This window comes from Kogia breviceps, chromosome 10 (genome assembly GCF_026419965.1).
Source record: "Kogia breviceps isolate mKogBre1 chromosome 10, mKogBre1 haplotype 1, whole genome shotgun sequence".
Lineage (NCBI taxonomy): Eukaryota > Metazoa > Chordata > Mammalia > Artiodactyla > Physeteridae > Kogia > Kogia breviceps.
The window spans coordinates 87,471,283-87,485,101 of NC_081319.1; the positions used below are offsets into that span (position 1 = coordinate 87,471,283).

At 43.1% G+C, this 13,819-nt stretch overlaps 2 protein-coding genes across 12 annotated transcripts in view; one reads left to right on the forward strand and one right to left on the reverse strand.

The window, feature by feature from the left end:
- Positions 1–13,819, reverse strand: part of CARMIL1 (capping protein regulator and myosin 1 linker 1) — a 326,341-nt gene that overhangs the window by 217,799 nt on the left and 94,723 nt on the right. The window contains exon 1 of one of the 9 annotated variants that reach the window (XM_067006575.1): positions 76–123. The exons of the other annotated variants lie outside the window; for them this stretch is intronic. The gene's annotated coding sequence lies outside the window, so the exon portion shown is untranslated. Of the gene's footprint in view, positions 1–75; positions 124–13,819 lie in introns of those variants that run through there. 9 annotated transcript variants of the gene reach the window in all.
- Positions 417–13,819, forward strand: part of LOC131764413 (cytidine monophosphate-N-acetylneuraminic acid hydroxylase) — a 285,608-nt gene continuing 272,205 nt past the window's right edge. The window contains exon 1 of one of the 3 annotated variants that reach the window (XM_067006584.1): positions 417–531. The gene's annotated coding sequence lies outside the window, so the exon portion shown is untranslated. The remainder of the gene's footprint in view (positions 532–13,819) is intronic. The other 2 variants (XM_067006585.1, XM_067006586.1) reach the window with 2 other exon arrangements.

Genomic DNA, 13,819 nt, shown 5'->3' on the forward strand with positions numbered 1-13,819 from the left:
TCTTGAAACTTCAGATACATGAGATTTGCTATGTGGAGAAGTGTTTTGCTCTGGGAACACAGAAACATCACTCACCTGTTCAAAGAACCCCACCTGAACATTGTGCCCAATGGCTCAAAGTTGCCAGACAGGGGCTTCCCTGGTGGTGCAGTGGTTGAGAGTCCGCCTGCCAATGCAGGGGACACGGGTTCGTGCCCCGGTCCGGGAAGGTCCCACGTGCCGCGGAGCGGCTGGGCCCGTGAGTCATGGCCGCTGCGCCTGCGCGTCCGGAGCCTGTGCTCCGCAATGGGAGAGGCCACAACAGCGGGAGGACCGCGTACCAAAAAACAAAAAAAAGTTGCCAGATAAAGTGAAACTTCGGGCAGAGCTTTCTAAGCCAAACCCAGCCTTTGCACAATGGGAGGAAGTGAAAAGCTGACACCCCTCAAGCACAGACACTGCTGCTGCTCCGCCCTTTAATGTAGAAATTAGCAACTGGTTCTCCGTGTGGCTATACCTCCTCCTCCCTGCCTCGGTAGGAACCAGCAAACTGTAAGTGATGCCTTTATTTTGTTTGCTCCCGACCCCTCCCACGCTTTCCCCTCTCCCCAGCTATGCCAGAAACAGGCCGGGTACCCCAGTCTGGCATCAACCACTTCCCAGCGCGGGACAGGAACTCTCTGCCTCTGTTTCTAGATTTCTATTTCTATAGCTCATCACCTCCCCTCCCAAGGCAGCAAACTATGGTTGGCCCCTTCCGCCGCGGCCCCTGCTCCCTCAGAACACACACATACCCGTGCAGCCCGGCTCCACAACCAACAGGATCCGTCTTCTGCCTTCTTTGAATGGCATGACCACAAAGGACTGGCTGGTCTGCCCAAGGACCAGCCCAGCCTGGAGCCCCAAGTTCTTTTCCTTTTCCAAGTTGTCCACATAGAACCCCTGGAGCTCTGGTCCAAACTCTCCTCTCTGTGGCCCCTTAAGACGAGGAGGGAGAGGAACAGAGGCCTCTGGCAGAGCCCGCAAAAAGTGGAGGCTGAACCCAGAGCCACCTCAGAGGGGAACGGGGTAGAGGCAGGATTATGCCGGAAGGTGTGTCTTTGTGTTTCTCTCTCTCTCTTGCTAAAATGAATCTCATTAAATTAGCACTCTTTGGTTCCAAAAAAGTAGAATTCTCTTTTAAATGCACCTATCTTATTCTTTTTTGTACTGTTTATAATTGTCATTAAATATGTAAGTTATTCATTCATTCATTCGATTATGGCTGTCTACCTTGTAGACATTAAGGACGAAAAGACATAAAGCCCTGCCTGCAAGCAGCTTACAGTCTACTGGGGGGAGACAGACTACACACAAATAAATAAGTAAAAATAAGGTATGTCAGATGGTGACAAGTGTTATGGAGAAAAAGCTAGCCGGAAAACGGAAGAGTGAGTGCTGTGTGGGCACTGGAGAGGGGCTGATGGGTAGGTGGCATTTTTAAATAGTTTGGTGAGACCTCATTATGAAGTGATGTTGAAAAACGTCTAAAACAAGTGAAGGAATGAGCCATGTGGACATCTTGGATAAGAGTGGTCCAGGCAGAGGAAGTGGCAAAGGCAAACAGCATATTCCCGAGGCAAGAACATGCCTGTGGTACTTGGAGGAGAAAGAAGAGCTCACTGTGGCTTGAGGGGAATAAGAACCGGTGAGGTCAGAGGGGGCTATGAGACCCGCGAGGCGCTACAATCCACTGTCCACACATTCGCTTTTACTTGGGAGTAAAAGGGGAAGCCACTGGGGGATTTTGAGCACAAGAGTGACATGACCTGACATTTAAAATGATCTCTCTGGGGCTTCCCTGGTGGCGTAGTGGTTGAGAGTCGGCCCGCCGATGCAGGGGACGCGGGTTCGTGCCCCGGTCCGGGAGGATCCCACGTGCCGCGGAGCGGCTGGGCCCGTGAGCCATGGCCGCTGAGCCTGCGCGTCCGGAGCCTGTGCTCCGCAACGGGAGAAGCCACAACAGTGAGAGGCCCGCGTACAGCAAAAAAAAAAAAAAAAAGATCTCTCTGACTGCCGTGTTGAGAACAGACTGGAAAGTGGGTGAGAGGGCAAGAACAGAAGCAGGGAACCAGTCAGGAGGCAACTGCAATAGCTTGCGAGAGAGAGGATGGTGGCTGCGACCAGAGCGGTCAGTGCGGGTGGGGAGAAGTGGGTATCCTTTGATGACAGAACCCAAATGGATTTGTGAACCGAGTGGATTTGGAACATATTAGTTATTTTGCTAAAGGCAACAGTTTGGTTTATACCCGTGAAATAATTATATAACAACTGAGGATGGTACATGATTAAATGACTTTGTATTAGTCTGGGTAACGTTACTTAAGTAAGAAAATAATTATGGAAGAAGTGCCACTTGAGAGCAAAGAACTGGTTCCACGATTTTCCAAGTGTTATTCTGAAAAGCATGTTTGTTCTCAGTAGGGAAACAAATGATGTTTTGAAGTGAGTGGTTCTTCTCTGCCCAAACGCCTTTTGCTTCCCTTAATAATTTCAAATGTACATTTAAAATTTAATAATATAAGGCCAGAGATTCTATTTGAATTCTAAAAAGCAACTGGGGGGAGGAAGAGGAAGGGAATTTTCTTTTGCCTTTGGCAGTTCCTCTAGAGCAGTACTGTCTCACAGAACCTTCTGGAAATGTTCTATATCTGGACTCTCCAATACTGTAGCCACTAGCCACATGTGGCTACTAAGCACTTAAAATGTGACTAATGGGACTAACTAAAATTTTAATTTCATCTAATTATAGTTAATTTTTTAAATTTTATTTGTTTATTTATTTTTGGCTGTGTTGGGTCTTTGTTTCTGTGTGAGGGCTTTCTCCAGCTGCAGCGAGCGGGGGCCACTCTTCATTGTGGTGCGCGGGTCTCTTTCTGTCGCGGCCTCTCTTGTTGCGGAGCACAGGCTCCAGATGCGCAGGCTCAGTAATTGTGGCTCACGGGCCCAGCTGCTCCACAGCATGTGGGATCTTCCCAGACCAGGGCTCAAACCTGTGTCCCCTGCATCGGCAGGCGGACTCTCAACCACTGTGCCTCCAGGGAAGCCCAAATTATAGTTAATTTTAATTAAAATAGCTACCTGTGGCTAGTTGCTACCAGACTGAACCATACAGCTCACCACACAGAGGAACATTCCTGAACTATACATAACACTATTTCCTTGAAACTGAGTTAAAAGGACATATACAAAATAGATCTGTAAAATCTTGAAGCACGCATTCTTATTTTCTATTATACCCTACAGTCACCATCTAATTCTCCTATTTGAAAGGGAACAGTAGATGGCTTGGTTCTAATCATTTTTAAACACATTTTCTTAGTTTTTGCATGCAACTCTAATATCTTCTCGGCCATCATTCTATCAATGACATTCAAAATGAGATTTCCCTCCCTGATGTGTATTCAATGCTAACATTTTAAATGTCACATAAAAATAAAGATAGAAGATTCTTATTTTAATTGAACTTCCCTCCTGCTCTAAATTCAAAGCACTTTGTGGCATCGGTTATCTCATTTTTCTTCCCCAAACGAATAAAAGGGCTGAAGTTAGTATCACCATTTTTCAGTTGAGAAAAATCAAAGCAGAAGATTAAAGGCAGCCCGTTATACAGTGTATATCTATAGTTTTGTTGGAAAAGAGCAGAAATTAAGAAGATATAAAAAGGGAAATCAGTTGAAAATGAGGGGGGGAAAAAAGCTACATGTAAATAAATCCTTGGTTACCAAATTCAAGTGAGCTGAGACATGGGTCTAGAAAATGCTGTCTGGATGAACAGGGTTGGTGTCAGACCTTCCGCGGGTCCCAACAGTGCACCTGATGCAAGATGCTGACTCCACAACTAGATGGTGAAGAAGATGCAGCGCGGTCAGGCTGTGGCTCGATTAATGAGGTGGTCTCAGGATAATGATGCTGGCTTATTCATCAGCAACCCAGATTCAAATGACAGGGCAACATTCTTGAATAATCTCCTAACCCGACAGCTGGAGAATGAGCTTTCATTAATCTTGCTTTTGAAACACTGAGGCTAACCCCAGTTATATCACTAAACTGCATGACCCAAGAGATTAACAGGGCAATTCAATCAGTTTAGAGCTGACCTCAGAAGTTGTCAGTTAAATCCCTTCATTTTGAGAATGAGGGTACTAAATCCCAGGAACCCTGAGATCCTTGCAAAAGAACAAAACGTTACTCATTTTACAAACAAGCAAGGCTGCATTCCTATGTTACGTATAACTGATACGGTGCAGTGTCTCCCATAAATAGTTAAAAGAAGAACAGTTAAAAGACTATTCTTATTTTGTAACTCCAATATGTTCCTAGAAACTATAGGTTAGAGGATAATCAATGTTACATATGTTATATTATACATATATAACATGTATATCACATACCAATAACGTATAACATAATTTTATATATATATATATATATATATATATATATATACACACACACACACACACACACACACACACACACACACAGTTTGTATGTGTAACTTATATAATTTCCCCCACAGGAAGGATATTAAAATTGGTGACTGCATCCCTGAACAACATTCTTAAATCTGAACTGAGACACAACAGTGTTATATAAAGGCAAAGGTAAAGCAAATACAAACCATTAAAATAATTCAAAATTGTTCAAGAGCATTTTAGTTCCTATGAAATAAGCATAAGTATACTAAATACATTATAAACAGAGCCAAAAGTACTATTCAATGTCTAGGAAATGCATAAACTTAGAACTACCTATGTCATAAATCTTGGAATTTATGCTTCTTGGAATCTGGAAGGGTCTCCTCAGGACGGCTTGGTTGGCCTGGTCTTTCAAAACGCAGCCTGGTCAAGTCCGAACTGATGTTTCCTTTCAGTGAGCAGACACTCAGACATCCCACCCACCCCAGCCCCACCGTTAGCGATAAGGCAAAATGCTATAGATGGGGGCAGTGGCTTCAGACGCGTTTCCCACGACAATGAACATGCTGGTGGTGATGGTGTTTTAAATGCTAAAGCGGAGTAAGGCCGATTCTGCTCTGCTGCAGGTTTCCTGCCCAGGTTTCCAGCTGTATGGCGTCACTTGGCTTATCATTTTGATAGCCACTGTTAGGAAAAAACACATTTCCTTCATCAGCGATTTCTTTCATTCCCCAAATTATAAGTTTTTAAAGGAGCTTCAAGATATGAGTCCAAAAAATTCCCCATATTAATCCTGAAAAAAATTTTGGCCAATACCATTTAAGTACAGCCCAGGGCAGGGACATAATCTGCATAAAGCATTTTAGAAAAAAGGGCGATGAGTCAAACTTCCATGGTTATACTTAAAATGTCTTTTTGATACCCTGAGACACCTTCACGGCAGGAAAACTGATTCCAGTTCTTCCAAAGATATGCAGGAAGGAAAAGCTTCCAGGAAGATGCGTGTTGGTCTAACACAGAGAGAAGCTAATGCAATGAGAATGGGCACCAGAAACACCAGGTTCCAGAGACTTCACCTTACAGTCTAGGTCTTTTCAGTGAAAATGCGAAGTGGGTTCATCATAGATTTTGCTAAATTAGCATGATTTACATGTAGATTTTAAGGTGAAAAACTAAAGACAGAGAGGAATAGAACAGAAATGGAAGCTGCACAGACATACGGCATGAATTCTGCATGTCACACAATTCCCACAGACATAATTCTAGATGATGCTACAGTGCTTCTCAAGACGGATATGCCTGAGCCAGCTCTACTGCTTACTAGTGGTGTTAGGCAAATTATCTAATCTCCCTACACCTCACATCCTCAGCTGTCCATGGACACAATACAGTATCCACTTCCTATGAGTGCTGTGAAGATTAGATGCAAGGATGTAAAAGCTTTCCAGCACAGGGCCCAGCCAACAATAACAATTCAATAAATATTAGCTGTCTAATGATAATAACAATAGTAGCCATGGTTCAAACAGTATAATAGCTCTCTGAAAGGGCAAGCTAAACCATTTTTTTAATTCCCCTAACATACCAATAAATTGACTGAAATTGGATTTAAAATTTCCCCCAGGCATAATTTGGTTTATGAGTTCTCTAATGATTACATAAAGGACATACACAGAGCAGGTTCCATCCAAACCATGCCTACACATTCATTAGTGTTATTTTCCAATTTAATAAGTTAGCAGAAACTTTTGTTTTCCACTCATTAGAAGCCAGCCTCTTATATTTTCTGAATGTTCAAGGGCTGGTTTGATATCTGGTTTTGATACCTCTGACATTTTTACAAAACTTGCCATTTGCAATCATTTTCAGAAACCTGTCTCACACCCAGTCACCAAATACACACCCATCTCCAATAGAAGGTGGCCATTCAGGTCTCCTATAAGCATCCCTGGTCAAAGGGACCAGGGAATGTTGAGGAATCTTTTCTAGCACATGAGCAGGTTTACAGCCACACTTGGGCAGAGTGTGAAGACAGGAAGCCCAGAATCCTTCGTTAGCAGATGTATTTGGAGCGACAGCCCCAGCAGCTGGGCAGCCCCTGCCGTCTGTATTATACCTGCACACGCAGGGAACCCAGGCTTTATCTAGACGCAAACACTGGCCTTCCATCCTGGACCACTCATATAGTATCTTTCAGATACGTATCAAAAGATATGCCAGTTCACAACTACTCTTCCTCTTAAGAACTGCCTGGGAGGAGGAAGCAAGGAAGGAAGTCTGCTATAAGCCAGGAATGGGAAGGCACTTCCCTTATTGCATTTAACCCTGTACAGAAGGTACCATAATCCTCGTGTTATAGATGAGGAAACCTAGACACAAAGAGGTTTAATTTAACTTGCCCCAAGGACACTGAAAGGAGTCAGAATTTGAACCCACATCCATCAGTTCCTACACCCGTGTTCCCAGCAGCTCCCCTGCGGGGTGAGCCTCTCACTGTCAGTGCTTGTCATCACCACCTCAAACCAAGTTGTGGTGCCTGAACCGTGAGTCACCTGATCCACTCCTCAGCGTCTTCTCGTGTCGGGCAACAATTTCTATGCACCTCAAAGAGCTTGTCCACGTCACACTTCATTCAGCACAGTGCCTGGCGGAAAGGAGGCAGCTGCCTGATCTAAGTCTCCCCTCTCCTGACCTGAAGACAGCAAGCCTGTGTCCTCTGCATGTGACTATCACATAAACGAGCCTCACTAATGTCAAGCTTCCAAAAACCAGCCTCTTCCCACTAAATAACAGGCTAGTTGGCAATTGAACAGTTGCCAACAAAGATGCACTGGTCCCTCATCCTAAGCACTTCACATTAAGAAAAGGATTAACTCAAATGGAGGACGCTACTGACACTCCTATGTAGGGAGACCTTTGGAGGACGGGGGGAACATGCATTATTTTAATATACGTGCTAATTTCTCCATTTGTGTGTTCCATTGCCTCTGAGTCGTTAAAGAGGCATGTCGTGGCTGTGATTTCTGAGCACAAACAAATGAATTATCCCTAGTTGAAAGCTCTTGGAGGAACAGATCCTAGTCACGAATATCACTGAGTCTCACTATTAGAGATGCAAAGCTCCATCCACATCGGAAAAACATTATAATTGTCTCATTCATTAATTTGTAAATAGTTCTTCCTCCAGCTATGCTGCTTTTGCAGTAAATATTCAGAGATGTGACACCTTTTCTGATTGCTTAGGAAACGGATCCTTTTCCTCCCAATACTCTTAAAACATCCGAATTTGCGCCGAATGACAGCATCAATATTAAATGATAATCCAGGAAAAGGTGTGTACGTGTCCCCCACCCCCCCCACATAGCTATGTAAATAAAAGGAAATAAACCTGAATTTATTTCAAATTTGTACATATGCAAAGAGTATATCTGCCTAATTTGAAGTGCCTAAAATAAGATTTCAAATTTCATGGATTCTCCAGGAAAACTATACTGAGTAAGGGAAGGCCTAGGAATACATTAGGGGGAAAAGAGATGACAGCCAACTTACTAGAGATAAGCCAGACAACAAACCATCTTTTACCCAGATTAAGCAGCACTTCTCCAGTGAATACCGTGCTGTGCACTTGACAGAAAACAAGTGTATCCAAAAATGGTCCCTCCACGGGAACCACTAAAGTGCACATAAAAAAGACCCTTTCTGGAAATTCCCTGGTGGTCCAGTGGTTAGGTCTCCACCCTTCCACTGCAGGGGACACAGGTTCGATCCCTGGTTGGGGAACTAAGATCTGTGCATGCCGTGTGATGCAGCCAAAAAAAAAAAAAAAAAGACCCTTTCTTTGGTTGGTGCCTATAGCTGCAACTTTCATCACTTACCCTCTGCCTCTTTTTTTTTTTTTTGCGGTACGCGGGCCTCTCACCGTTGTGGCCTCTCCCGTTGCGGAGCACAGGCTCCGGACGCGCAGGCCTAGCGGCCATGGCTCACGGGCTTAGTCGCTCCGCGGCATGTGGGATCCTCCCGGACCAGGGCACGAACCCGTGTCTCCTGCATCGGCAGGCGGAATCTCAACCACTGCGCCACCAGGGAAGCCCCCCTCTGCCTCTTTAGACTCATCATTATCTCAGCCCACATTCAGAACTGCCCCCATTCCTGTTGAGTGCTTGTCCCCCAAGGTCTATTTGCTGCCATTTCCCAAAACCATCCAGATTTCTATTCCGACCATCTACTTGACGATGCTCTCTTGATGTGAACTCGGGCCAATCGGCCTGCATTCCCCCCCTCAGACACTGTACACTACCACTTGGTAACCCACCTTTTGTGACAGTTTAACCACCTGGCACTTGTTTTTGTGGAGATATGAAAATAACAAAAATTGTTTTGGAAAAAGAAGCTAGAGGGCTTCCCTGGTGGCGCAGTGGTTGAGAATCCGCCTGCCGATGCAAGGGACGCGGGTTCGTGCCCCGGTCCGGGAAGATCCCACATGCCGCGGAGCGGGTGGGCCCGTGAGCCGTGGCCGGTGAGCCTGCGCGTCCGGAGCCTGTGCTCCACAACGGGAGAGGCCACAACAGTGAGTATCGCAAAAAAAAAAAAAAAAAAAAAGCTAGAATCACTGGGCTAGAAAGACCTTTAAAACTGTAAACATGCCTTCAAACACTTTTCTGGACTATTTGCTCCCTGAGGGCAGGACCAGGCTTTAATCATCTTTATCTTGGTAACTCACTCCCCCAAAAGTGTTTGCTGAATGACAACCTCTTCGATGAAGCCTCTCACCAGCCTCTTTCATCAACTGGCTATTTACATGAAAATTGTTCATCAGCTTGGGACAAGAGACCTTAACGAAAATGGCTCCACGGAGTGAAGAAAGCACCGGACCAGCAATCATTAAGGAGCTATTCCAGTTGGGTGAGCCCCCTAGGCTTGATGCACTCATTTTCTCATCTCTGCAGAGTATGACCAAGACCACTTCTAAGGGACCCTGTGGCCCTATCATTCTCCACATTTAGGTTAAGGAAGAACTTCCTTTAACTTCCTATCGAAACAAAAAACAGACTTTGTTACTGTGAGTTAGTGAAACTACCTAAAGACTAAGATATGATATTTACTGATTTTCCTGGGACGCTTTTGCCCCCAGGGCTTTAGAAAGCAAGGATGTGGGCAATCGGTCCTGGAAGAGCTCTTTCTTTCGGTACTGTGACCAAGTGAGGACTTTTCAAAACAATGTTACAATCTTGCTATTAAGTTGTTTATAATGCTGTGGCTTTTATGAAATAGACAGTCCTTAAGGGAAAAAAAAAAAAAAGGCAGGGCAATTTTAATTTTTCCTGGAAAGAAATGGGGAAAGCCCTCCAAGAAGTGCTGTCAAAATAAATCTGCTTGGCTTTTTCACCGGGAGTCTGCATGCCCTGAAGCCGATAAAGAAGGGCTTGAGTGTTACCCACCAGTCAAGAAATAACCACAGAGTTAGGAAAGATTCTGAGAGGAGGGAGAGGCATGTATTTAGAATTTGTGTCATGTGGAAATCACAAGGACCCCCACGGTCAAGGTAGCCATCCAGAAGAATAGTCAACACCACAGCATGAACAGCAGGCTTCATCACCTTGCTAGAAACTATCTTCCCCTTGCAAGTGTCTCACCTCAACAGGATGACAAATGCAATTTTCTTATTTCCTCCATCCTCTATATAAAATTATCATCTAGAACAGCACCTTTAGAAGAATGCTAATAAGGATGCCTTGCAATGCTCAGGCAGCTCACTGATTCAAAAAAGTAAATAACAATATGAGTGATTACTGAAGAGGTTCTCAAATTTTTACTTATATGTAAATAAAGACACCTTTTTAAATCCTTTAACAGGACAAATGAAAGCAAAACTGCATATTACCTCATTTCCTACTAGAAGAGGCATTCTTCAGTTAACAATCTTATTCACAGATACTGATCAAGGAGTGGGCCCAAAGAGGGTCAACTGAAAATAGTTTATTTTAGCTTAGATTTTTTTTTTTTTTTTTTTACTGTAATTTAAAAAAGCCTACCCCACCCAAAGAAGCCAATGAGCCTGGAGCAGGAAGTTTCTAAATTTTCAGTAGTGCTAAGCATTTATCACAAAGGATGCTTTTGTTCTTGATGTATAAAAATTCTTTACTGTGCCATTCAACCAATGTTGATTAAGGGTGTCATGGCTGCGCCTTGTTTCTGCATCCTGTACACCCTCCCTAATGTGTTCCTCACTCCATCCCTGCCACAACAGTGTACATTCCTAAGGCAATGGGCCTGGGAGCAGCGAGACACAGAAACATATCCACATACACACTGATATGAGCCACCTGGGAGAGGCTCCTGGCCTCTGTTGAGGTTGTAATTTGCACTTTTTGTGCTGTGCTGGTAAACTGAAACAAAAATGTTGAAAAAGATAAAAGTGAGGACTTCCCTGGTGGCGCAGTGCTTAAGAATCCGCCTGCCAATGCAGGGGGCACGGGTTCAAGCCGTGGTCCGGGAATATCCCACATGCCGCAGAGCAACTAGGTTCATGTGCCACAACTACTGAGACTGTGTGCCACAACTACCAAAGCCTGCGCTCCTAGAGCCCGTGCTCTGCAACGAGAAGCCACCGCAATGAGAAGCCCACGCACCACAACGAAGAGTAGCCCCTGCTCACTGCAAGTAGAGAAAGCCCGCGTGTAGCAACGAAGACCCAATGCAGCCAAAAATAAATAGATTAAAAAATAATAATAAAAGGGAAAACATATTGAAGGAACAGTATTTTTTTTAAGTGATAAGATGACTTGGTAAGTGTAATTAAGGTACACTTTACAATACCATTAATCAGAATATGTTTTATGGGTAAAGTAAATAATCCTTGGATATATTTCCCCTAAATTATTTTCCTCTGCTAAGGCAAAAGAAAATAAGTCTGTAAAGAGTAAGACACTTCCAAATAGGTAGTGTTCATTTGCTGGAATCATTTATCCTGTCACAAACACCCCCAAAAAGCAACCGTTTATGTGTAAAGGTTTCTTTGAAGTAAAACTAGATACATAATGTAACGTTCCTTTACTGAAATCCTTCATTTCTAACTATTCCAGCAAAATTGTTTATATTAAAACACTGATCCTTCCAGCAACTCATGATGGCTTTGTCCATTAGACTCGCTTGGGAGAAGACCATGACTTCATCACCTGCATAACCCCAGCTCCTGGCACAGCAGTGGCCAGAAACTAGGAGCTAAAGACAAACGCAGAGATTATTTTTCATGATAATAAATGGTATCTCAAATTTCTTCCATTAGTTCTATAGATTAAAAAAACTTTTTTAAACCTAGCCTAACCAGAGTGATTACCAGATTTCTCATTTTTTTCCTTACTAGTCGTGTGATTTGGGACACATCATTTCATCTCTCTGTGCCTCAGTTTCCCCTTCTATAAAATGGAGATTAATTACAGCACTTGTCTACTAGCATCATTATAAAGATTAAATGAGTTAATAATGTAGTACTTTGTGCTGAGTACCCACGTCATCATCCTAACCATCATTACCAGTGTTGGGAAGAGGGGCAAAACCATGGTGGGAAAAGGGCTCCAGTTCACGGAGAAAATGACTCCCACACATCAGCTCTGTAAATGCAAGTTCATTAACAGTGGATAATGACAGAGGGATGGATAGATTATGTGACAGTAAAATGTAAAAGGTAGAAACTAGGTGGTGGTATGTGGGTATTCACTGTAACAGTCTTTCAACTTTTCTATATGCTTGGAAATTTTCATAATAAAATAGTGAAAGAATTGGATAAGGGGAAGAAAAATGTGAAAAAGAAAGAGAAATTAACATGGGCAATTAGTCACTCGACCTCCCGCCAAAAAAGTATTATTCGTCAGTAGCAACGAGAGCACAACAGTAATAGCCATGATCTTCACAGAAGTCTCACCTACCGTGTACTATCATTTTGATTTTAAGGCTTAGAACAATCCTAGGAGGAAGCTACTCCAAGGACCATTCCCATTTCAGAAATTCAGAAGCAAGGACAGACAGAAAGACCTGCTGGGGTTGATAAGCGTCATCACAGAGAATTAAACAAATTCTGCTGCAACCTTCCCAATTGCCAGAATAGTTCTACCACTCATTTATGCCCTCTTCAAGGAAGAAACCTCTCTCCTTCACCTCTGTGTCCCCAGTGCCATGGTTCTTGACACACAGCAGGCACACAAAGACTGGTGAATGAACGGGATGAAGGAAGAAAGAAAGGGAGGGGGGGAAGGAGGGAGAGACGGAGGGAGGTTGGGAACATTACTTTTTTGTTTCACTCACTACATCCAAACTCTACCCAATATAGTGATTGGAAAGAGAAACAGTACTTTTATTAAAATTATATAATAATATTTTCTGATTATAAAAGTAATACATATTTATTACAGACAACTATATTACTTCTTACCAAAAAAAACTAAGCTACTATGTTTCCTACAGGTAGATAATAGTAGCCATTTTTTTCCCTCAAGAAAGACTTGCGATTTTCTGAATGTACCTAGCCATGAGATACATTCAAATGAAAGATGAAATTTTCAATCACACAGATCTAAGCCATCCTGTGGAGTCTGTCCAGACAGAAGCAAGCAGGATGGTGAGAGGTTTGCAAAACACGTCACATAAGGCATAGCTGACGGAAGTAAGGCCTACTTAGCATATAGGAGAAAAGACATAGGAATGACAGGAAAACAGTCTTCAAGTATTGACAGGACTGCATATCAGAGGGAGCAAATTTTTTTTTGTGACCCAACTTGAACCAATGTGTAGAAATTAAAGGAAGGAACAGGTTAGCTTGATACTAAAAGAAAAAAACAAAAAACGAGATTAGAAGTTGTGGAAAGAAATGAACTCTTTTAGAAGTTCTCTCATCATCAACAGCCTTGTCAAGAGTATGTGCAAGGTTAAACTAGATAACCTTCAAAAGTCCTGTCCAACTCCAATACCCTGATTCTAGATCCCCATGTCCTCTATGTGATGGGCATCATATAGACCAGGGTTAGCAATATATGGCACATGTGGCAAACTACCACTGTACACACATGCAAGTGTACACACACACACACACACACACACACACACACACACACACGGAGCCTAAGGTGAATCACAAATATTTATAAAACTAGAATTATGTAGTAAGAACTAATCTCTAACTCTATTATTGAGTCTCTCTCACAGACTTTGGAAGAAGGATGTAATACTCCAGGGACAAACGTTTTAATTAAAATTATGATGCCCAAAACTGAAGAGCTACATTATATATACATTTTTTAATTGTTAAACTAGCGCAAACTCCTGATTCTGCACTAACTAGCTACATGACCTGGGGCATGCCACTGCATCTCCATAGATGTTGGTGT